Below are 22,215 nucleotides of genomic sequence, written 5' to 3'. Positions count from 1 at the left end.
TGACCCTATCGCCTAAACACTGCTCACACTGTAAGCACAGACATGCTTTTATTCAAAATTGAAAGCGCTCGACTGTGGTGGAATCTCGGTAAAAATAAATTTAGTAGGCCGAGATTACCACGTGGCATGTGTACGTGCATATGCTGACGTATCGATCAGTTGGTTGCACGAGGCAAGATACGATCAGTAGTGTACGGAGCATGTGCAAGAATACAGGATATAGTATTCCCCTCCTCCATTGTGCTGGACAAGCCATGCGGTCAAACAGGAAGTTAATTCTTATTTGTGTTGATTGGTTAAGAGAATGTGCGGGTGGAGCTTAATATGGGAGGAGTTATATGCCTATATAAGGAGCCTGCACTATTGTCCGGGGCTCAGAACTTGTGGTATTTTGGTGACGCTAGTCCCTCTGAGTCCCGATCGGTGATCCAATAAAGAATCTCTTCCTTCCTGAAGAAACCTGTGTCCATCTCTCTGTGCTTGGCTTCCGTCAGTTTCTCCGGTATCATTTGGTGCATTGGCCGGGAAGCTCATCGTTCAACGGTAGCTGAGAGGCAGAGGCGTGAGACGGTCTATCTTTGCCCACGTTCTCTACGGCTGCACCCCTGAACTTCTGCGTGGACCTCCCTTCGTCTCGGCGCCACTGGGCCGTTGTCCAGGAGATCATCGGCCTCTACGTGAGAAGTGCTGGGGTGTCCCCGTCGATGAGTGTGAACTCAGGTTCAGGAACGAGGAGGTAAGACAACTGCTGTTTTAGACGGCAGGACCCACTAGGGGTATACCGATTGTGCGGTAGGCCCAAAGGGGTTTTGAATCTGTGTATCTGCCCCCTCTGTCGGAGGGAAGGAGCGAAGGCGCACCGCTCGATCGAACGCTCTTTAGTCAGACCGTTTGATTTGGTTAGTCAGGCGGGGCGCTCTGGTGTAAAATAAGCCCTAGCCGGACACCGGTGTCTTGTCTAGACTAGCGTTCTAGGGTGTATATTTTGTTCGCTAGGTCGGAGGGACCGGGAGACTAAGCGGCGTCTGTGTAAATCCGGTTCGCTAGTTCTCATCCTATCTGGGCTAAGTGGGAAGGCGTGTAAATTTGGAACCCACTAGACTTTTGATAGTACGACTAAGAGGCGTCTGTGTAAATTCGGTCCTCTAGCTCGTTGTATAGTGCGACTAAGAGGCGCCTGTGTAAATTCGGTTCTCTAGCTCGCTATATATGTGGTGATTGGGCAGTGTGGCTAACCAAAACGTATGTAGATTGTTTTTAGGTAGTCCATTCAAGGTACTGGCCAATAGTTTAGTTGGGAATTGTAAATGTGTTAGCGATTGTTTAGTAAAGTGTATATCTGGTTAGATAGCGCGAGCTCAGCCGTCTAGCGAGAGTGTTAATAGTGTGTTGCTGTATTATAGTGCACGGTACCATAACCTTGTATATTTACTGACACTGTATATAAGTACTAATCATTGTCGTCCATTGCATGTTTAACACCATAACCACTAATAATTGTATTGTGACCTTAACTTGTGCTTTGACCTATGCTAACCGTACTGTAACCGCTATTTGTAAAAGACGATGTTACTGGGGTGTGTTATAGACGGGTAATTCGTATATAGAGAATTATAGCGTGGGTGACTGTATAGTTACGCCAAAGGGCATAATATTGATTATATAGTGACTGGTGTAACAGCTGTGTGTGTACGGGAATTCCCTGAGTGTTTATTGTTATTGTGTGCGTTTCACTTGGTAACCGTACCACGTGGTGCTGTTGCCAGAGGAAACGGGTGTGACTGTTGAATAGTACGCGTGTATAGTATTCGTTGTCGACGACGTTCCATTGTTAAGTATGGGTGCGTCGCAGTCAACGATTCCGGATCCCTTAGGTTGTATGGTGAAGAATTTTAAAAAGGGATTCAAAACTTGTGATTTTGGGGTTAAGATGTCTCCTGTACGTTTAGTTACTTTGTGCACTAGGGAGTGGCCTACTTTGGTTGCGGCATGGCCGCCACGTGGCAGTTTGGATCTAACTCTGGTACAGCACTTACACGTGGCTGTATCAGGTAGGCCTGAACTTTACGGCCAGTTTCCTTATATTGATTGTTGGAGACAGGCCGTAAATGACTCGCCAAAATGGCTCCAGACATGCCACGAGGAGCAATGTCGCCTCATGGTGGCCAGGACTTGTTCGTCCACTAGGACCGGTGTTAGGCCCATTTTGGACACGCCCCCTGAGTCCGAGATCCCTTTGCCGCCCCCTTACTTTCCGTTAAGAGGAAGTGACGCAAACGCAGGAAGCCCTGCACCCCTCCCCTCATTACCCTCATCCACTTCCGCTTCCTCCTCCAGTACAGGATCCACCCCCCCTCGTACTAAATCTCCCCTTCCGGAACCAGAACCCACCCCCATTAGAAACGAATATCCTGATTTGGCGCCACTTCAGACTTCCGGTCAAGCTTCATCTAGCTCGACCCGAAGTGTTTTATTTACGACCTTTTCCCAAAACCAACCTCCCACATCCCCATACCCTATCTCTCCCCGACCGGAACCCATGACTGACGCCTCTCTACGTAGCCCCATCCAAACCCGACAGTTGACTGGTGCCCAACAATTAAAGCACTATCAGATGCCTCTTCGCCTAAATCCCGGGTCAGCCTATATCGATGCCGCAGGTCAAATGGCACACGCTGACCCAGTCTTCGTATATGTCCCATTTACCACAACCGACCTTTTAAACTGGAAGACCCATAATTCCTCGTATACTGAGAAACCACAAGCCATGACTGATCTGTTCACCTCAATAGTACAGACGCATAATCCGACATGGGCTGATTGCCAGCAGTTATTAATGACTTTATTTAATAATGAGGAAAGGACGAGAATAAATCAAGCAGCCATTAAAGCATTAGAAGATAGAGCCCGTGCTTTGAACCAAGCAAATCCAGCAGCATGGGCCGCAACACACTATCCCAATACCGATCCCGATTGGAACGTAAATGGTGCTGACATGGTTCAACTCAGAGCCTATAGAGACGCTATAATTGCTGGCATGAAAGCAGGAGGAAAGAAAGCCATTAACATGTCGAAGACAGTTGAGGTGATCCAGAAAAGCGATGAAGCGCCCAGTGTCTTTTATGACCGATTATTGGAGGCATACCGCTTGTATACCCCCTTTAATCCGGAAGACGCAGACAATTCCCGAATGGTTAACTCCGCCTTTGTCAGCCAAGCATACGGAGATATTAAGCGCAAGCTACAAAAGTTAGAAGGGTTTGCAGGTATGTCAATCACCCAACTAATGGAGGTAGCAAATAAGGTCTATATGAACAGGGATACAGAAAATAAGAAAGAGGAAGAGCGCAAGATGCGTAAAAAGGCTGATATGCTAGCGGTAGCGATCGCAGGCGTAGATAGACGGGGCCCAGATAGAGGCGATAGTAGATGGAATGAGGAACCTCTAAGTAAAAATCAGTGCGCTTACTGTAGGGAAGAAGGGCATTGGAGAAATGAGTGCCCGCGAAGGGAACAGTCTGAGAGAGACAGACCTAGGACAGGTTATGGAAATTTTAGAGGCAGAGCGAGAGGTAGAGGAGGCCCCGGAGGGAGTAATGGTTATAGAGGGAGTAATGGGAACAGAGGAAGTGTTAGGGAAGACAGGTATATTCCAGCAGCGCAAAGGTCCCGCGATAGAGAAGGTAGGGACTTCGTAGGATTGGCTGACACGGTCATGGAGGACTATTGATACCGACCGGGCTCCATCCCCCTTGGTCGAGCGGAGCCTATGGTCGATGTATCAATAGGGGGAAAAAGGAGTGCGTTCATGATCGATACTGGTGCTGAACATTCAGTGGTGACTAATCTAGTTGCTCCTCCATCTGGAAGGACTATTACTGTGATAGGAGCAACTGGAAGAAGTGCTGAAAAACCGGTTCTTAAAAGTCGACTCTGTACATTGGGAGGCCACGTAGTAAAACACCAATTCCTTTATATGCCTGAATGTCCAGTCCAATTGCTGGGACGTGATATGCTATCAAAATTACAAGCGCAGATTACGTTCCTACCAAATGGAACAACATCCTTAAAGTTTAATGGACCCTCAGGTATTATGACTTTATCCGTACCAAAGGAAGAAGAGTGGCGACTTTATACAGTGTTGACTAGCCAAAACCCTAGGAGTGATGAGACATTATTTAACATACCAGGAGTTTGGGCAGAGAACAACCCACCAGGACTGGCCCGCAATATTCCACCTATAAAAATTGAACTAAAACTTGGGGTTTATCCAGTAAGCCTACGACAATACCACATCCCACAGAAGGCTAAGAAGAACATTCAATCCTATCTGGATAAGTTCATACGGTATGGTATCCTAAAATTCTGTACTTCCCCCTGGAACACCCCATTGCTGCCTGTTCAAAAGCCCGGTACAGATGAGTATCGACCTGTGCAGGACTTGAGAGCAGTCAATGATGCGGTTGTTAGTATACATCCAGTCGTACCCAATCCATATAACCTGCTTGCTTTAATTCCGGGCGGGGCTACTTACTTCACAGTCTTAGATCTCAAAGATGCCTTCTTTTGCCTCCGAATTGCCGCAGAAAGTCAATGTATTTTTGCTTTCCAATGGGAGAACGCTGTAACGGGCTCAAAACGCCAAATGACTTGGACAAGACTGCCCCAAGGGTTTAAAAATTCACCTACCCTATTTGGTTCAGCTCTAAGTCAAGATCTACTGGATTTCGAGTCTATCCCAGGAGAATGTGTATTGTTACAATATGTAGATGACTTGTTGATAGCAGCAGTTACAAAAGAAAAATGTCAGCAAGCAACGCACGATCTACTACACATTCTCTGGAAGGCAGGATACAAGGTGTCCAGAAAGAAGGCTCAGTTGTGTTTGCCGACCGTCAAGTATCTGGGATTCCATATCTCTGAAGGTCAAAGGATTATGGGGCCAGAGAGAAAAGAAGCTGTCTGCCAAATACCAATACCCAAGAATAGAAGACAAGTGCGAGAATTCTTGGGGGCAGCAGGCTTCTGTAGGATATGGATTCCCAGCTATGCGATACTGGCAAAACCTCTGTACGCAGCCATCAAAGGTACAGAGCACGACCCCTTCTTATGGACTCAAGAACAACAAACGGCTTTTGAAGATGTGAAGAAGGCTTTGATGAGTGCCCCAGCATTAGGTCTACCTGATCACACACGACCATTCTACCTGTACGTACATGAGCAAAGAAGAATGGCTGTGGGAGTATTGACACAGTACTTGGGATCATGGCAAAGACCTGTTGCCTACATGTCTAAGCAACTGGATGCAGTGGCCAGCGGACTTCCACCTTGTCTAAGAGCCGTAGCTGCAGCCGCCCTGCTAGTAGCTGAAGCCGATAAACTCACTCTGGGTCAAGAACTTTATGTACGAGTTCCACATGCAGTACAGACGTTGTTGGATTACAAAGGAAATCATTGGTTTAGTAATAGCCGTATGACCAAGTATCAAGCAATGTTGTGTGAAAACCCAAGAGTGCATTTAGAGACTGTAAACACCTTAAATCCAGCTACCCTTTTGCCGCAACCTACTGAAAGTCAACATGATTGTTTGGAAGTAATGGATGAAGTATTCTCAAGTAGACCAGATCTTCGTGATTTTCCCATCCAGAACCCCGATGTTCAATATTACACCGACGGCAGTAGTTATGTGAAAGAAGGGATCCGCTATGCAGGATATGCAGTAACAACAATAGACAAGGTGATAGAAGCTCGGCCACTGGCAAAAGGAACATCAGCACAAAAGGCAGAATTAATAGCACTAACACGAGCGTTACAATTGGCTGAAGGTTTAAGAGTGAATATCTATACGGACTCTAAGTATGCGTTTTTAACCACTCATGCCCACGGAGCTTTGTATAAAGAAAGAGGACTACTGAATTCAGAAGGCAAAGAAATCAAGTACGCAGCTGAAATCCTACAACTATTGGAAGCAGTGTGGGAGCCGAAAGAAGTCGGTATCATACATTGTCGAGCGCATCTGAGAGGAGATGGTGATGTAACCAAGGGAAATCGGATGACAGATAGTGCAGCTAAGCGTGCTGCTGAATCAGGAAGACAGGAGTATGTGGGGCATATAGCTGCTCTAATACCAACCCCACTGTCTCAATGGACTCCAGTTTATACAGCTCAAGAAGAGGAGTGGTTAAAGACTGAACCGGGAAAGTATTTGGAGAACAAGTGGTATCAGCTAGAAGATGGAAGAATAGTTATACCAGCATCACTAGCAGTAGAAATTGTCCAGAACTATCATAACGGGACACATTCTGGGAGAGACAGTACAGAAGAATCTCTCAGAAAACATTTCTACATACCAAGATTGTCCAACTTGACTCAGGCCATTGTACGCAGATGTGTAACGTGTGCTAAGAATAATGCAAGACAAGGACCAGTAAAGCCACCAGGAGTCCAGTTTATGGGGGGACTCCCCATGTCCGATCTACAAATAGACTTTACAGTAATGCCTAAATCGGGTGGACATCGTTACCTGCTGGTAATTGTGTGCACCTATTCAGGCTGGGTAGAAGCATGTCCTACTCGTACAGAGAAAGCAGGAGAAGTTGTGAGATTCCTGCTACGAGAAATAATACCCCGATATGGACTACCCTGTTCTATAGGATCGGACAATGGTCCAGCTTTTGTTCACCAGTGCCTACAACAACTGACTCATATGCTTGGTATAAAGTGGAGGCTTCATACTGCATATAGACCCCAGAGTTCTGGTAAGGTAGAGAGAATGAATAGAACTATTAAGAACCAGTTGGCTAAAATGTGTCAGGAAACCCAACTTAAGTGGAACGTTCTCTTACCTATAGCTCTATTGCGAATCCGCAGTACCCCTACCAGAAGGATGGGCCTCTCTCCTTTTGAAATTATGTATGGGCGACCACCTCCCGTACTTGGTAACTTAAGGGGGGATTTGAGTCAGTTGGGAGAAGGAATTACCCGGCAGCAGGTTGTAGAGTTGGGTAAGACTATGGAGGAGGTACAGAAATGGGTACAAGATAGATTACCTGTGAATATTTATCCCCCTGTTCATAGTTATCATCCAGGAGACCAAGTGTGGATTAAAGAGTGGAATAATGTACCGTTAGGGCCCAAGTGGAGAGGTCCTTATGTTGTTCTTTTGTGTACCCCTACAGCGATAAAAGTAGCAGAAGTGACTCCGTGGATACATCACTCCAGGGTTAAGCCAGCAGCAGTTGATTCTTGGCAAGTTACAGCAGATCCAGAGAATCCCTGCAAGATCCGGTTGAAACGCACTACTCAGTCGGAGTAACGAGGAATTATTGTGGATTACAAATTTTATTGTTACAGGTGTGAGTGAGAAGGCCATAATAAAGCCTGTCCTCTTACCAACACATAGTGTATAAGCCAGGAAAGTCTCGAAGGGACACCTGTGAAGACGAGCAGAACTCCATTCCCTGCAGCCCTCACATCCTGGAAGCTGAGGTTCCATCGCACGGACGAAGACTGAGGATGACGGCGAAAGATGTGCTTTTGATTGTGTTTATTTACATGTGTTTTTATATTCAGGAAGGTAGAGGTACCGACACTCCTAGCTGTGAGGTATGCATTAAGACTACGAGAACAGGTAACCATATTTCCCAAACCCTAATTTGGCATTCACAATACGAGTGTAAAGGAGATGTATCGAGATGTAGATACTTAAATATAGACTATAGTGTGTGCCATTTAGGAGTAGGAGAACCTAAGTGCTTCAGTCCAGAGTATCAACCTCGTACAATTTGGTTGACTCTCAGGAATGGAGATCCTCAGGGGACCCTAATTAATAAGACGGTGTTAGAATCCGTATATTCTTCGGGTGTTCTGCTATTTGATGCATGTAAGGCGATATCAAGTGGTAGAAAGCCGTGGAATGTATGTGGGGATCTTAGATGGGAGAGGACGTATGGGTCTAATGATAAATATATTTGTCCCAGTAGTAAAAATAAATATGTAAGTCCTAGATGCCCAAATAAAGACTATAACTTTTGCCCATATTGGTCTTGTGTGGGGTGGGCGACTTGGGGACAGACAGTAGATAAAGACATGATAGTGACTAAGTTGCCGACTAGCCCTTATTGTAAGTCTATGGAATGCAACCCAGTCCATATACTCATTAATAACCCCGACAAGTTCCTAGACAAATATGGAAATTTATTTGGGTTTCAGATATACGGGACGGGTTTAGATCCTGGGACATTATTGTTTATAGGAATAGAGACTGATACGGTATCCTCCCAGACTCATCAAGTATACCATTCCTTTTATGAAGAGATGAGTATAGATAATAAGATCCCCCATAGCGCTAAGAACCTGTTCATAGATTTAGCCGAAAGTATTGCCGGTAGTCTTAATGTTACCAACTGCTATGTGTGTGGAGGTACTAACATGGGAGACCAATGGCCTTGGGAAGCAAAGGAGGTAATGTCCGGTTCTGAGGCAGTTGACCAACTAATATCTACACAAGCCGATTATCATATGAGTGTTAGAGGTAAATCTGAGTGGAGATTAAAGACCTCCATCATAGGTTATGTTTGCATAGCAAGGAAAGGAATAATGTATAATACTTCTGTAGGAGAATTAACTTGTCTAGGGCAAAAAGCTTATGATGATGATACTAAAAATACAACTTGGTGGTCGGCTTCAAATGTCTCAGAACCATCAAACCCGTTTGCTAGATACGCCAATTTAAAGGATGTGTGGTTTGATTTATCCATCACATCTACCTGGAGAGCCCCAGCAAATTTGTACTGGATCTGTGGTAAGAAGGCCTATTCGGAGCTGCCACAGGACTGGGAAGGGGCATGTGTGTTGGGTATGCTCAAACCATCCTTCTTCTTGTTACCGATTGAAACAGGTGAGACTTTAGGTGTTAAAGTGTATGATGTGAATCATAGGAAGAAAAGGGGACCCATAGAGATAGGCACCTGGGAAGATAATGAATGGCCTCCCCAGCGTATCATAGATTATTATGGGCCAGCCACGTGGGCTGAGGATGGTACCTTTGGTTATAGAACCCCTATTTATATGCTCAACCGCATTATAAGATTACAGGCGGTGGTTGAAATTATCACTAATGAAACATCACAAGCGCTCAATCTTCTAGCGAAGCATAACACCAGGATGAGGACAGCAGTCTACCAAAATAGATTAGCCTTGGATTACCTTTTGGCAGTAGAGGGAGGTGTATGTGGGAAGTTTAACCTAAGCAATTGCTGTCTTCAAATAGATGACGAAGGGCAAGCAATAGCTGAGCTTACTAGCCATATGGTTAAACTAGCGCATGTGCCTACTCAGGTATGAAAAGGGTATAATCCAAGTAGTTGGTTTGGTAGCTGGTATGAGTGGTTTGGAGGGCTTAAGGCAGTGGTAGGTGGAGTCCTACTGATTTTACTGTTGTGTCTACTCCTACCGTGTCTTATACCCTTAGTAGTTAGGTCTGTGCAAAGCCTGATAGGAAGTATAGCAGAGAGGAAGGCTGCTGCACAGATAATGGCGATATATAAATATAAGGCTCTAGATCAGGGAGAACCAATGCAAGAAGATGAATGTTGAAGATTCACATCATAAGATAGGTCTGGTCTGGTTCAAGGTAACTTGCGGTGTAAGCAAAACTAAGGTTATGTGATGCCTCAAGTAATTGTAAAATATCAAGAGGCATCAAAGGGGGGAATGTGGTTGAATCTCGGTAAAAATAAATTTAGTAGGCCGAGATTACCACGTGGCATGTGTACGTGCATATGCTGACGTATCGATCAGTTGGTTGCACGAGGCAAGATACGATCAGTAGTGTACGGAGCATGTGCAAGAATACAGGATATAGTATTCCCCTCCTCCATTGTGCTGGACAAGCCATGCGGTCAAACAGGAAGTTAATTCTTATTTGTGTTGATTGGTTAAGAGAATGTGCGGGTGGAGCTTAATATGGGAGGAGTTATATGCCTATATAAGGAGCCTGCACTATTGTCCGGGGCTCAGAACTTGTGGTATTTTGGTGACGCTAGTCCCTCTGAGTCCCGATCGGTGATCCAATAAAGAATCTCTTCCTTCCTGAAGAAACCTGTGTCCATCTCTCTGTGCTTGGCTTCCGTCAGTTTCTCCGGTATCACGACCATTCTTTCTATTCTACGCCTCCAATCTCCAACATTGAAATTGTCGTTTGTAATAATATAAAATAAGTAATATGCTTTCTGATTACGATTTGGTGAGTTGTAACTATATTTTTTATTTTTACAGTTCCAGAGGGAAGGAGCAAACCGCTTTGAGGAGTCCCTGCACAAGAGACTATTGGATACTGAAGGGCTGTACTGCAGTGTCGGCTCTAGACTTGGCGAGGCCTTAGGCGAAACTCATACATGAGACCCCACGAAGAACACCATTAGTGAAGAAAAAATAGCAGTTGACTTTGTGTATAAGAAGCTGTAGATATATTGATGGGGGAGCTTTCAGCACTGGATACACAGAGCTAGTCTCTGTATACATCGTTTCATTGTCTACCTGAGTGTGTGTCTGACAGTGAGTATCCTTGTATCTGTATGTATGTTTCTCTGAGCATGTGTATGTTTGTGTACTGACTGGCCTTTGGCACTGAGTTTATGGCGAAGCTATGTTTTATGACGGTGTGTATGATGATTGCCTTTGGGGGGTGACAGGGTGAGTAAAGGGGTAACTGTCGCAGGGTGAGTGTAAAAGAGCAGGAGGGTGCCAGCGTGTTAAGGGTTGACAGTGTGTATGGAGGGAGGTGCCAGAGTGTGGAGAGTGGTGCTTGTGTGTACGGGGAGTGGTGGCCATGTGGGGAGGGTGACATAGTGTGAGGGGGAGGGTGATGGGGGAATGACAGAGTAAGCGGGGGGTGACGTAATGTGAGAGTATGGGTGACAGAGTAAGGGTGGGTGACAGAGTGAGGGGGTGTTGGTGAGGTTGACCGTAAGAGGGGGGTGACAAGGGGTGATGAGGTGAGGTGACAGTAAGGGAGGGGTGACAGGGTGTGGGGGGCTGACAGGGTGAGAGGGGATGACAGAGTAAGAGGGGGGTGACAATAACAATATCTGATATTAAGCCACATGTGCAATTATTATGTAAATAATGGACAACATACTTTTTCAATTTTGTTAAATTAGAAATTAAATATTGTTTGACTTTTTTATATTGCCACTTTTAGAAAGATTAAAACTCTTAATTTTTAAATCTACAGTAATTTGTCTGTTATAACGTTAACCTGTTAATTATTGTGGGACAGTGGAGAGAAAACCCAAACTGGGACTCTACCAAACAATCCAGGACTGTTAGGAAATATGGATTTGTAACAACATTTGATAATTTATGGTGCATGTAGGTCCTCTTGTCACTGTGCCTATGCATAGTTTTGCTTATAAAAGATAGCAATAAGCATAGTAAGAAATTGCTCTTTAAAAGCCCACGTCATCTCTTTTAACCCCTTAAGGACCAAACCTCTGGAATAAAAGGGAATCATGACATGTCACACATGTCATGTGTCCTTAAGGGGTTAAATGGTTTGGGTGCAGTGCCAATGTCCCCTTAACCCTGCAATGTTAAAGGGACACTCCAGGCACCCAGATCACTTCTGCTTATTGGAGTGGTCTGGGTGCCAACTCCCACTACCCTTAACCCTGCAAGTGTAATTATTGCCGTTTTTTATAAACTGCAATAATTACCTTGCAGGGTTAATTCCACCTCTAGTGGCTGTCTAGACAGCCACTAGAGGTCACTTCCTGCATCATAGCACAGATTATCTGTGCTAGAGCGTCGCTTGACGTCTTCACGCTGTGTGAGGACCTCCAGCGTCGCTCTATTCCCCATAGGGAAGCATTGAAATTCATTTTCAATGCTTTCCTATGGGGTGCGCCAATGCGCATGCGCAGCATTGCCGCGCATGCGCATTAGTTCTCCTCGGCCGGTGGGCGGGATCAGTCTCGCCCGACGGAGGAAGAAGGTGGAGCGACGGGGGAGGAGCAGGCAGCGACGTGGGACATTGCCGCTGCCTGAGGTAAGTGACTGAAGGGGTTTTCACCCCTTCAGCAACTGGGGATTGGTGGGTGGGAGGGAGAGGGACCCTCCAGTGCCATGAAAACGGATTGTTTTCCTGGCACTGGAGTTTCCCTTTAAATATTGCAGTTTCTGAGAAACCTACAATGGGACGCAGCAAGTGCTGGTATTATTTGTAGCTAAGTAACACAAATTACATGTTAAGGTGTCAGCAAAATACTTTATTTCTTCAAAGTTAATATGCCGTTTACACTTTATATGTATAGTGGAAAACATATAAAAGTCAAATTTGGAAACTGGTTAAGAAAAGTCACACTGTGGTATCCAAGAAGGAAAAAGTTCAATCACATGTAAAGAAAGGCTGTATGGCATTAGGAAGGCAGTATCCTAATAATATAATGGTCTCTTTCCCTGGACGGTCCACGATTCTTAATCACTGGAAAATGAAGGTTGCATCATGTCTGCAGCATGCGTTCCGAAGCAGCCATATGGAAGTTTTCTATAGAAGAAGGTACGGTAATCTCTTCTGTTTGAGCAGGTCGAGGTTAATGGTGGTGGGTTTGTCTCTGGCACTTGAACCATCAGTAAAGGAGTGTAAAATGGAGAGGATCACCTTGTTCTTCCCACAAATGTAAGAAAACACAGAACAGAAGATTGAGGACAGTGGTTAACAAATCAATGAAACCGCAAACACTAAAACTAACTTGAAAAAATAACATTCACACTGTAAGCAGTGTTTAGGCGATAGGGTCACAGTGTAAGCAGTGTATATGCGATAGGGTCACAGTGTAAGCAGTGTATAGGCGATAGGGTCACAGTGCAAGCAGTGTATATGCGATAGGGTCACAGTATAAGCAGTGTATAGGAGATACGGTCACAGTGTAAGCAGTGTGAAGGTGATACAGGCGTTTAATTCTCCACAATCACAGTACTTTTGGTTACCTTATAAGTATTACAGTGACTCACATTGGTTGAATTGGCACATGAATACACATGTGAGCAGTAACGCCACGTCAAGGCTTCAACCCTTGTTACTGACCATTTACACACACACCATACTTTTCATTCATACACATTCGGTATTCCAGATGTTTTGGACTACACCTCCCATAATGCTGGCAAAGATGTAATTCACAGCATGTGGACTGCCTAAGGTTACCTACCTCTGATCACAGTACACAATGTTGAAGTCGCCGTGCAAACAGAAGAAACTTGTCACTTGTCAGATGGCACTTCAATATTCCACCCTGGACGCGAGCCTCAAACGTGGACTTCTTCATTCCTCTTTATGTACTTCGTGCCCCATAGGAGAACATGCTTGGCAGAGTTGTGACACACACAAAAATATAATGGTTAGAGTAAAATGGCATAACAGACACCGTTCGTGCAGACTTGCGTGCCACATATTTACAGCAGACAGACACAAAGATTGTGAGAGACACACCGTATTAAATATAAGAATTGGGAGTACTATACATACACAATGTCACGGAGATTACAGAATTCAGTGACAGACAGTTTTGGTTGCAGATGTGGGGCAGTCCCTCTGGCTGGGGTGAAGTTTCTCATCCACCCCTGGTGAGTGACTAGATAGCTGGGCTTTCTTAGCAAAAAGCAGGCCATGGCGTCTGAGATTTCTGAAACAAAATGTTTTGTCGTCAAACCAGGGCTGTACACATATAACACACAGGCCCCACAAACTGCACAGCCCCCCCCCCCCCAATCTAACGCACAACCCCCCCCCATCCCCACATCTAACGCACAGCCCCAATATACAGCACAGACTGCCCCATACTGCACAGACCCCCCATACTGCACATCCCCCCTAATACTGTCCAGACCCCCCCAATACTGTGCAGACCCCCCCAATACTGCGCAGACCCCCCAAAAACTGTCCAGACCCCCCCCATACTGCACAGTCCCCCCCATACTGTCCAGACCCCCCCAATACTGTCCAGTCCCCCCAATACTGCACATACCCCCCCAATACTGTCCAGACCCCCCCATACTGCACATACCCCCCCATACTGTCCAGACCCCCCCCAATACTGCACAGTCCCCCCAATACTGTCCAGTCCCCCCAATACTGCACATACCACCCCCAATACTGTCCAGACCCCCCCATACTGTCCAGACCCCCCCCAATACTGTGCAGACCCCCCCAATACTGTCCAGACCCCCCCATACTGCACATACCCCCCCAATACTGTCCAGTCCCCCCAATACTGCACATACCCCCCCAATACTGCACAGTCCCCCCCCCATACTGTCCAGACCCCCCAATACTGTCCAGACCCCCCCTAATACTGTCCAGACCCCCCCAATACTGTGCAGACCCCCCAATACTGTGCAGACCCCCCCATACTGCACATACCCCCCCAATACTGTCCAGACCCCCCCAATACTGTCCAGACCCCCCATACTGCACATTCCCCCCCAATACTGCACAGTCCCCCCCATACTGTCCAGACCCCCCCAATACTGTCCAGACCCCCCCTAATACTGTCCAGACCCCCCCAATACTGTCCAGACCCCCCAATACTGTGCAGACCCCCCCAATACTGTCCAGACACCCCCATACTGCACATACCCCCCCCCAATACTGTCCAGACCCCCCCAATACTGTCCAGACCCCCCCATACTGCACATTCCCCCCCCCAATACTGCACAGTCCCCCCCATACTGTCCAGACCCCCCAATACTGCACAGTCCCCCCAATACTGTGCAGACCCCCCCAATACTGCACATACCCCCCCAATACTGTCCAGACCCCCCCAATACTGTCCAGACCCCCCCCATACTGCACATACCCCCCCAATACTGTACAGTCCCCCCCAATACAGCAAAGTTCCCCCCAATACTGTCCAGAACCACCCCCCCCATACTGCAAGTTCCCCCCAATACAGCACAGTCCCCCCCTGATGGCTGAGAGTGTTGGGAGCGAGGCTTACCTGATAGATGTCAGAATGCAGACACCGCGCATGCGCACTCGGGGGTAGGAGATTTCTTAGCAGAAGATATGGCCATCAGATTTCTATACCCCCTCAGTGCGCATGCGCGGTGTCCGAGGCTGTCCTGGCTGGGTTGGCGCGTGCGCAGTGTGGGGCAGGGAGATCGGATGAATATTCGGCAGAATCGATCTCCCTGCCCGCTGGTGCGCACGCGCGCTGTCTGTGCCCGACGGGAGTACTTAGGCGCGCGTGCGCACTGGCCCTTTAGATCCCCTACCTCCCCCCCCCCTTGTGGCTCCAAGCGCAGGCGCAGTGTGTTCTTCGCGCATGCGCAGTACGCGTTCTCATCTCTGTACCGTGATAAAAAAATAATCCTACCTGTTCTTCTGCGCCTGCGCGGCGCTCTGCTCCTCCTTCTCCTGCTCCGAAACGTCAGGTCCGGTGCGGCTGCGTCACATCCGGTGCGGCCGCGTCACTTCCAGTATAGAAATCTGACGAGGTATAGTATTCTGACAGAACACCGGCAGCACACTATTCTCACTCCATGCTACGAATTCCCATCCTTCGGCTCATTGGCCTAGCATTTGCCTTTATGCAAATTGCTCCTTCGCACCCTGAATCCAGCTCAATTATTCACACCTAACCCCCTGAAGGCACTAAAATTACTGGTAGCTAAGGAAAACAACGATCAGCCACGAGGTTTGGTAATCTTTTGTAGCCTTCTATCATTTGGATTATTTATTTGCTCTTCTTTTTTTTTTTTTTTTAACTTGCTTTATTATTTCACCACAGCCTAAAGGAAAGGCTTCCCAGCGGGCGTGCCTTTGAATGTACCCGTCATGTCATACTTACCTGGCAGGGGAGCAATAGCCATGATCTCTAAGGTGGCTCTCCCAGAGTGAGGCTGGTTCATTGCACTCCGTACCAGTTGACCTCTGCGATTTTCTCAAATGTGGGAAACTCAACTGCATAATTTATGGTAGTGGGGGGCTGCGTTCGCGCTTTCCCCTGTGTTTGCTTGTTTGACAAAAATAGAGAACTTCACCAATTCTGACGAAGGATAATTTCAGCCACGGCACCCGTCTTCTTTGGCTTTTACTTTCCGCATTTAGCAGACAGCGACAATCATTTCCTAGGCTTGATCATTTTTATTATCTATGTTTTCTGGAGACCAGTTTTAAGCCAGAATTTCACTTTTTATTTTAACTTTTCAGCTTTTTTTCATTATTTTTTTATCCTGACTTCTTTTGATTCATTGTATGCTTCAATGCAATGGAAGAAATAAAGAATTGGAGACCTATATTACGTCTTCCAACAGAACGTAACGTTTGATTGAATTTCTGGGAAAAAAAGATTTTCTGGATCAAGGCAGTGAATTGCCGCTTGAGACAATCAGACCAAACCGTAGGAATAGCTGGGTGGTCGCTAGCACTTACTAATGAACACCATGGAATTTTGAAAAAGCCACCACAAATGTTCTTTCAGCCCTGTTGAGTGTGGATGAAGAGAAGACAGGTGCTAGGCAAGGGTCATTCCTATCGATGGAGTCATGAAATGTGTGACTTTGGGGACGAACGTAGACCAGCGGATTGTGTACTCTGCCTAATGGCTGCTGTACTAGAATCTTGGCAAAACTGTTTCCAAAGAGAGAAAAAAAATTGTACAAGGTTTGCTGCAAGATATGGTTGCCCTCACTCTCTGTTATAGGTTTGGAACCATTCCAAGATGCCATATAAGAAGACCGAGGAATTTGTTGGGGTTTAAGCTTCCCTGTAGGAGGAAGCGGGCCTAATTAGAATATTGCCTCCCATAATCCTTTGCAATGGCTTATGGTCATGAACTTTTTCTCACCGCTGTCTTAAAGTGTCCTTACGTGGTAACTCTTAAAAGCTGGCCCACTTGAACAGTTAGCTTTGCGCAGTGGCAGTATCGTAGCCCATGAGGTCAATCCGAGGCGTGATTATTGCTAATTGAAAACTTTACCCAATACCCCGCCATGATGACTTGAAATACAGTCAGCATTGGCAATTTTTGACAGGCTCTAAGGAGACTGAAAGATTGATTTAATAAAGGTTTATGGCGTCCCATGTCTAGGGCGTGTCTTACGTGACTCCCGTTTCTTCCTGAGCTCTGTTGCACCATTCCTTCCGCTGGCTTCTTAGCATTTCCCTTTTACCTCTCTCTCCCACTGAATCCACTTGTTTCCGGCAGCACACTATTCTCACTCCATGCTACGAATTCCCATCCTTCGGCTCATTGGCCTAGCATTTGCCTTTATGCAAATTGCTCCTTCGCACCCTGAATCCAGCTCAATTATTCACACCTAACCCCCTGAAGGCACTAAAATTACTGGTAGCTAAGGAAAACAACGATCAGCCACGAGGTTTGGTAATCTTTTGTAGCCTTCTATCATTTGGATTATTTATTTGCTCTTCTTTTTTTTTTTAACTTGCTTTATTATTTCACCACAGCCTAAAGGAAAGGCTTCCCAGCGGGCGTGCCTTTGAATGTACCCGTCATGTCATACTTACCTGGCAGGGGAGCAATAGCCATGATCCCTAAGGTGGCTCTCCCAGAGTGAGGCTGGTTCATTGCACTCCGTACCAGTTGACCTCTGCGATTTCCTCAAATGTGGTAAACTCGACTGCATAATTTATGGTAGTGGGGGACTGCGTTCGCGCTTTCCCCTGTGTTTGCTTGTTTGACAAAAATAGAGAACTTCACCAAGTCTGACGAAGGATAATTTCAGCCATGGCACCCGTCTTCTTTGGCTCTTACTTTCCGCATCAAGCAGGCAGCGACAATCATTTCCTAGGCTTGATCATTTTTATTATCTATGTTTTCTGGAGACCAGTTTTAAGCCAGAAATTCACTTTTTATTTTAACTTTTCAGCTTTTTTTTCATCATTTTTTTATCCTGACTTCTTTTGATTTATTGTATGCTTCAATGCAATGGAAGAAATAAAGAATTGGAGACCTATATTACGTCTTCCAACAGAACGTAACGTTTGATTGAATTTCTGGGAAAAAAAGATTTTCTGGATCAAGGCAGTGAATTGCCGCTTGAGACAATCAGACCAAACCGTAGGAATAGCTGGGTGGTCGCTAGCACTTACTAATGAACACCATGGAATTTTGAAAAAGCCACCACAAATGTTCTTTCAGCCCTGTTGAGTGTGGATGAAGAGAAGACAGGTGCTAGGCAAGGGTCATTCCTATCGATGGAGTCATGAAATGTGTGACTTTGGGGACGAACGTAGACCAGCGGATTGTGTACTCTGCCTAATGGCTGCTGTAGTAGAATCTTGGCAAAACTGTTTCCAAAGAGAGAAAAAAAATTGTACAAGGTTTGTTGCAAGATATGGTTGCCCTCACTCTCTGTTATAGGTTTGGAACCATTCCAAGATGCCATATAAGAAGACCGAGGAATTTGTTGGGGTTTAAGCTTCCCTGTAGGAGGAAGCGGGCCTAATTAGAATATTGCCTCCCACAATCCTTTGCAATGGCTTATGGTCATGAACTTTTTCTCACCGCTGTCTTAAAGTGTCCTTACGTGGTAGCTCTTAAAAGCTGGCCCACTTGAACAGTTAGCTTTGCGCAGTGGCAGTATCGTAGCCCATGAAGTCAATCCGAGGCGTGATTATTGCTAATTGAAAACTTTACCCAATACCCCGCCATGATGACTTGAAATACAGTCAACATTGGCAATTTTTGACAGGCTCTAAGGAGACTGAAAGATTGGTTTAATAAAAGTTTATGGCGACCCATGTCTACGGCGTGTCTTACGTGACTCCCGTTTCTTCCTGAGCTCTGTTGCACCATTCCTTCCGCTGGCTTCTTAGCATTTCCCTTTTACCTTTCTCTCCCACTGAATCCACTTGTTTCCGGCAGCACACTATTCTCACTCCATGCTACGAATTCCAATCCTTCGGCTCATTGGCCTAGCATTTGCCTTTATGCAAATTGCTCCTTCGCACCCTGAATCCAGCTCAATTATTCACACCTAACCACCTGAAGGCACTAAAATTACTGGTAGCTAAGGAAAACAACGATCAGCCACGAGGTTTGGTAATCTTTTGTAGCCTCTATCATTTGGATTATTTATTTGCTCTTCTTTTTTTTTTTTTTTAACTTGCTTTATTATTTCACCACAGCCTAAAGGAAAGGCTTCCCAGCGGGCATGCCTTTGAATGTACCCGTCATGTCATACTTACCTGGCAGGGGAGCAATAGCCATGATCCCTAAGGTGGCTCTCCCAGAGTGAGGCTGGTTCATTGCACTCCGTACCAGTTGACTTCTGCGATTTCCTCAAATGTGGGAAACTCGACTGCATAATTTATGGTAGTGGGGGACTGCGTTCGCGCTTTCCCCTGTGTTTGCTTGTTTGACAAAAATAGAGAACTTCACCAATTCTGACGAAGGATAATTTCAGCCACGGCACCTGTCTTCTTTGGCTCTTACTTTCCGCATCAAGCAGGCAGCGACAATCATTTCCTAGGCTTGATCATTTTTATTATCTATGTTTTCTGGAGACCAGTTTTAAGCCAGAATTTCACTTTTTATTTTAACTTTTCAGCTTTTTTTTCATCATTTTTTTATCTTGACTTCTTTTGATTTATTGTATGCTTCAATGCAATGGAAGAAATAAAGAATTGGAGACCTATATTACGTCTTCCAACAGAACGTAACGTTTGATTGAATTTCTGGGAAAAAAAGATTTTCTGGATCAAGGCAGTGAATTGCCGCTTGAGACAATCAGACCAAACCTTAGGAATAGCTGGGTGGTCGCTAGCACTTACTAATGAACACCATGGAATTTTGAAAAAGCCACCACAAATGTTCTTTCAGCCCTGTTGAGTGTGGATGAAGAGAAGACAGGTGCTAGGCAAGGGTCATTCCTATCGATGGAGTCATGAAATGTGTGACTTTGGGGACGAACGTAGACCAGCGGATTGTGTACTCTGCCTAATGGCTGCTGTAGTAGAATCTTGGCAAAACTGTTTCCAAAGAGAGAAAAAAAATTGTACAAGGTTTGCTGCAAGATATGGTTGCCCTCACTCTCTGTTATAGGTTTGGAACCATTCCAAGAGGCCATATAAGAAGACCGAGGAATTTGTTGGGGTTTAAGCTTCCCTGTAGGAGGAAGCGGGCCTAATTAGAATATTGCCTCCCACAATCCTTTGCAATGGCTTATGGTCATGAACTTTTTCTCACCGCTGTCTTAAAGTGTCCTTACGTGGTAACTCTTAAAAGCTGGCCCACTTGAACAGTTAGCTTTGCGCAGTGGCAGTATCGTAGCCCATGAGGTCAATCCGAGGCGTGATTATTGCTAATTGAAAACTTTACCCAATACCCCGCCATGATGACTTGAAATACAGTCAGCATTGGCAATTTTTGACAGGCTCTAAGGAGACTGAAAGATTGATTTAATAAAGGTTTATGGCGTCCCATGTCTAGGGCGTGTCTTACGTGACTCCCGTTTCTTCCTGAGCTCTGTTGCACCATTCCTTCCGCTGGCTTCTTAGCATTTCCCTTTTACCTCTCTCTCCCACTGAATCCACTTGTTTCCGGCAGCACACTATTCTCACTCCATGCTACGAATTCCCATCCTTCGGCTCATTGGCCTAGCATTTGCCTTTATGCAAATTGCTCCTTCGCACCCTGAATCCAGCTCAATTATTCACACCTAACCCCCTGAAGGCACTAAAATTACTGGTAGCTAAGGAAAACAACGATCAGCCACGAGGTTTGGTAATCTTTTGTAGCCTTCTATCATTTGGATTATTTATTTGCTCTTCTTTTTTTTTTTAACTTGCTTTATTATTTCACCACAGCCTAAAGGAAAGGCTTCCCAGCGGGCGTGCCTTTGAATGTACCCGTCATGTCATACTTACCTGGCAGGGGAGCAATAGCCATGATCCCTAAGGTGGCTCTCCCAGAGTGAGGCTGGTTCATTGCACTCCGTACCAGTTGACCTCTGCGATTTCCTCAAATGTGGGAAACTCGACTGCATAATTTATGGTAGTGGGGGACTGCGTTCGCGCTTTCCCCTGTGTTTGCTTGTTTGACAAAAATAGAGAACTTCACCAATTCTGACGAAGGATAATTTCAGCCACGGCACCCGTCTTCTTTGGCTTTTACTTTCCGCATTTAGCAGACAGCGACAATCATTTCCTAGGCTTGATCATTTTTATTATCTATGTTTTCTGGAGACCAGTTTTAAGCCAGAATTTCACTTTTTATTTTAACTTTTCAGCTTTTTTTCATTATTTTTTTATCCTGACTTCTTTTGATTCATTGTATGCTTCAATGCAATGGAAGAAATAAAGAATTGGAGACCTATATTACGTCTTCCAACAGAACGTAACGTTTGATTGAATTTCTGGGAAAAAAAGATTTTCTGGATCAAGGCAGTGAATTGCCGCTTGAGACAATCAGACCAAACCGTAGGAATAGCTGGGTGGTCGCTAGCACTTACTAATGAACACCATGGAATTTTGAAAAAGCCACCACAAATGTTCTTTCAGCCCTGTTGAGTGTGGATGAAGAGAAGACAGGTGCTAGGCAAGGGTCATTCCTATCGATGGAGTCATGAAATGTGTGACTTTGGGGACGAACGTAGACCAGCGGATTGTGTACTCTGCCTAATGGCTGCTGTACTAGAATCTTGGCAAAACTGTTTCCAAAGAGAGAAAAAAAATTGTACAAGGTTTGCTGCAAGATATGGTTGCCCTCACTCTCTGTTATAGGTTTGGAACCATTCCAAGATGCCATATAAGAAGACCGAGGAATTTGTTGGGGTTTAAGCTTCCCTGTAGGAGGAAGCGGGCCTAATTAGAATATTGCCTCCCATAATCCTTTGCAATGGCTTATGGTCATGAACTTTTTCTCACCGCTGTCTTAAAGTGTCCTTACGTGGTAACTCTTAAAAGCTGGCCCACTTGAACAGTTAGCTTTGCGCAGTGGCAGTATCGTAGCCCATGAGGTCAATCCGAGGCGTGATTATTGCTAATTGAAAACTTTACCCAATACCCCGCCATGATGACTTGAAATACAGTCAGCATTGGCAATTTTTGACAGGCTCTAAGGAGACTGAAAGATTGATTTAATAAAGGTTTATGGCGTCCCATGTCTAGGGCGTGTCTTACGTGACTCCCGTTTCTTCCTGAGCTCTGTTGCACCATTCCTTCCGCTGGCTTCTTAGCATTTCCCTTTT

The 22,215-nt window shown here is 45.5% G+C and overlaps 8 non-coding genes across 8 annotated transcripts; all 8 read left to right on the top strand.

The window, feature by feature from the left end:
• The first annotated feature begins 15,843 nt into the window (after window positions 1–15,843).
• On the top strand, window positions 15,844–16,010 carry LOC134591136 (U1 spliceosomal RNA). Its single transcript, XR_010087958.1, has one exon. It is a non-coding gene; the product is annotated as a U1 spliceosomal RNA (small nuclear RNA).
• An 898-nt stretch (window positions 16,011–16,908) lies between these two features.
• On the top strand, window positions 16,909–17,049 carry LOC134592643 (U4 spliceosomal RNA). Its single transcript, XR_010089240.1, has one exon. It is a non-coding gene; the product is annotated as a U4 spliceosomal RNA (small nuclear RNA).
• A 473-nt stretch (window positions 17,050–17,522) lies between these two features.
• On the top strand, window positions 17,523–17,689 carry LOC134590264 (U1 spliceosomal RNA). Its single transcript, XR_010087214.1, has one exon. It is a non-coding gene; the product is annotated as a U1 spliceosomal RNA (small nuclear RNA).
• Window positions 17,690–18,588: 899 nt separating this feature from the next.
• Window positions 18,589–18,729, top strand: LOC134593750 (U4 spliceosomal RNA). The gene has a single exon (XR_010090186.1). It is a non-coding gene; the product is annotated as a U4 spliceosomal RNA (small nuclear RNA).
• Window positions 18,730–19,205: 476 nt separating this feature from the next.
• LOC134590618 (U1 spliceosomal RNA) lies at window positions 19,206–19,372 on the top strand. The gene has a single exon (XR_010087516.1). It is a non-coding gene; the product is annotated as a U1 spliceosomal RNA (small nuclear RNA).
• An 899-nt stretch (window positions 19,373–20,271) lies between these two features.
• Window positions 20,272–20,412, top strand: LOC134592642 (U4 spliceosomal RNA). The gene has a single exon (XR_010089239.1). It is a non-coding gene; the product is annotated as a U4 spliceosomal RNA (small nuclear RNA).
• A 473-nt stretch (window positions 20,413–20,885) lies between these two features.
• LOC134590188 (U1 spliceosomal RNA) lies at window positions 20,886–21,052 on the top strand. Its single transcript, XR_010087148.1, has one exon. It is a non-coding gene; the product is annotated as a U1 spliceosomal RNA (small nuclear RNA).
• Window positions 21,053–21,950: 898 nt separating this feature from the next.
• On the top strand, window positions 21,951–22,091 carry LOC134592640 (U4 spliceosomal RNA). The gene has a single exon (XR_010089238.1). It is a non-coding gene; the product is annotated as a U4 spliceosomal RNA (small nuclear RNA).
• The last annotated feature ends 124 nt before the right edge of the window (window positions 22,092–22,215 follow it).

The sequence above is a fragment of the Pelobates fuscus genome, chromosome 2 (genome assembly GCF_036172605.1).
Source record: "Pelobates fuscus isolate aPelFus1 chromosome 2, aPelFus1.pri, whole genome shotgun sequence".
NCBI classification, from domain to species: domain Eukaryota; kingdom Metazoa; phylum Chordata; class Amphibia; order Anura; family Pelobatidae; genus Pelobates; species Pelobates fuscus.
This window is presented reverse-complemented; position numbering and strand designations above follow the sequence as displayed.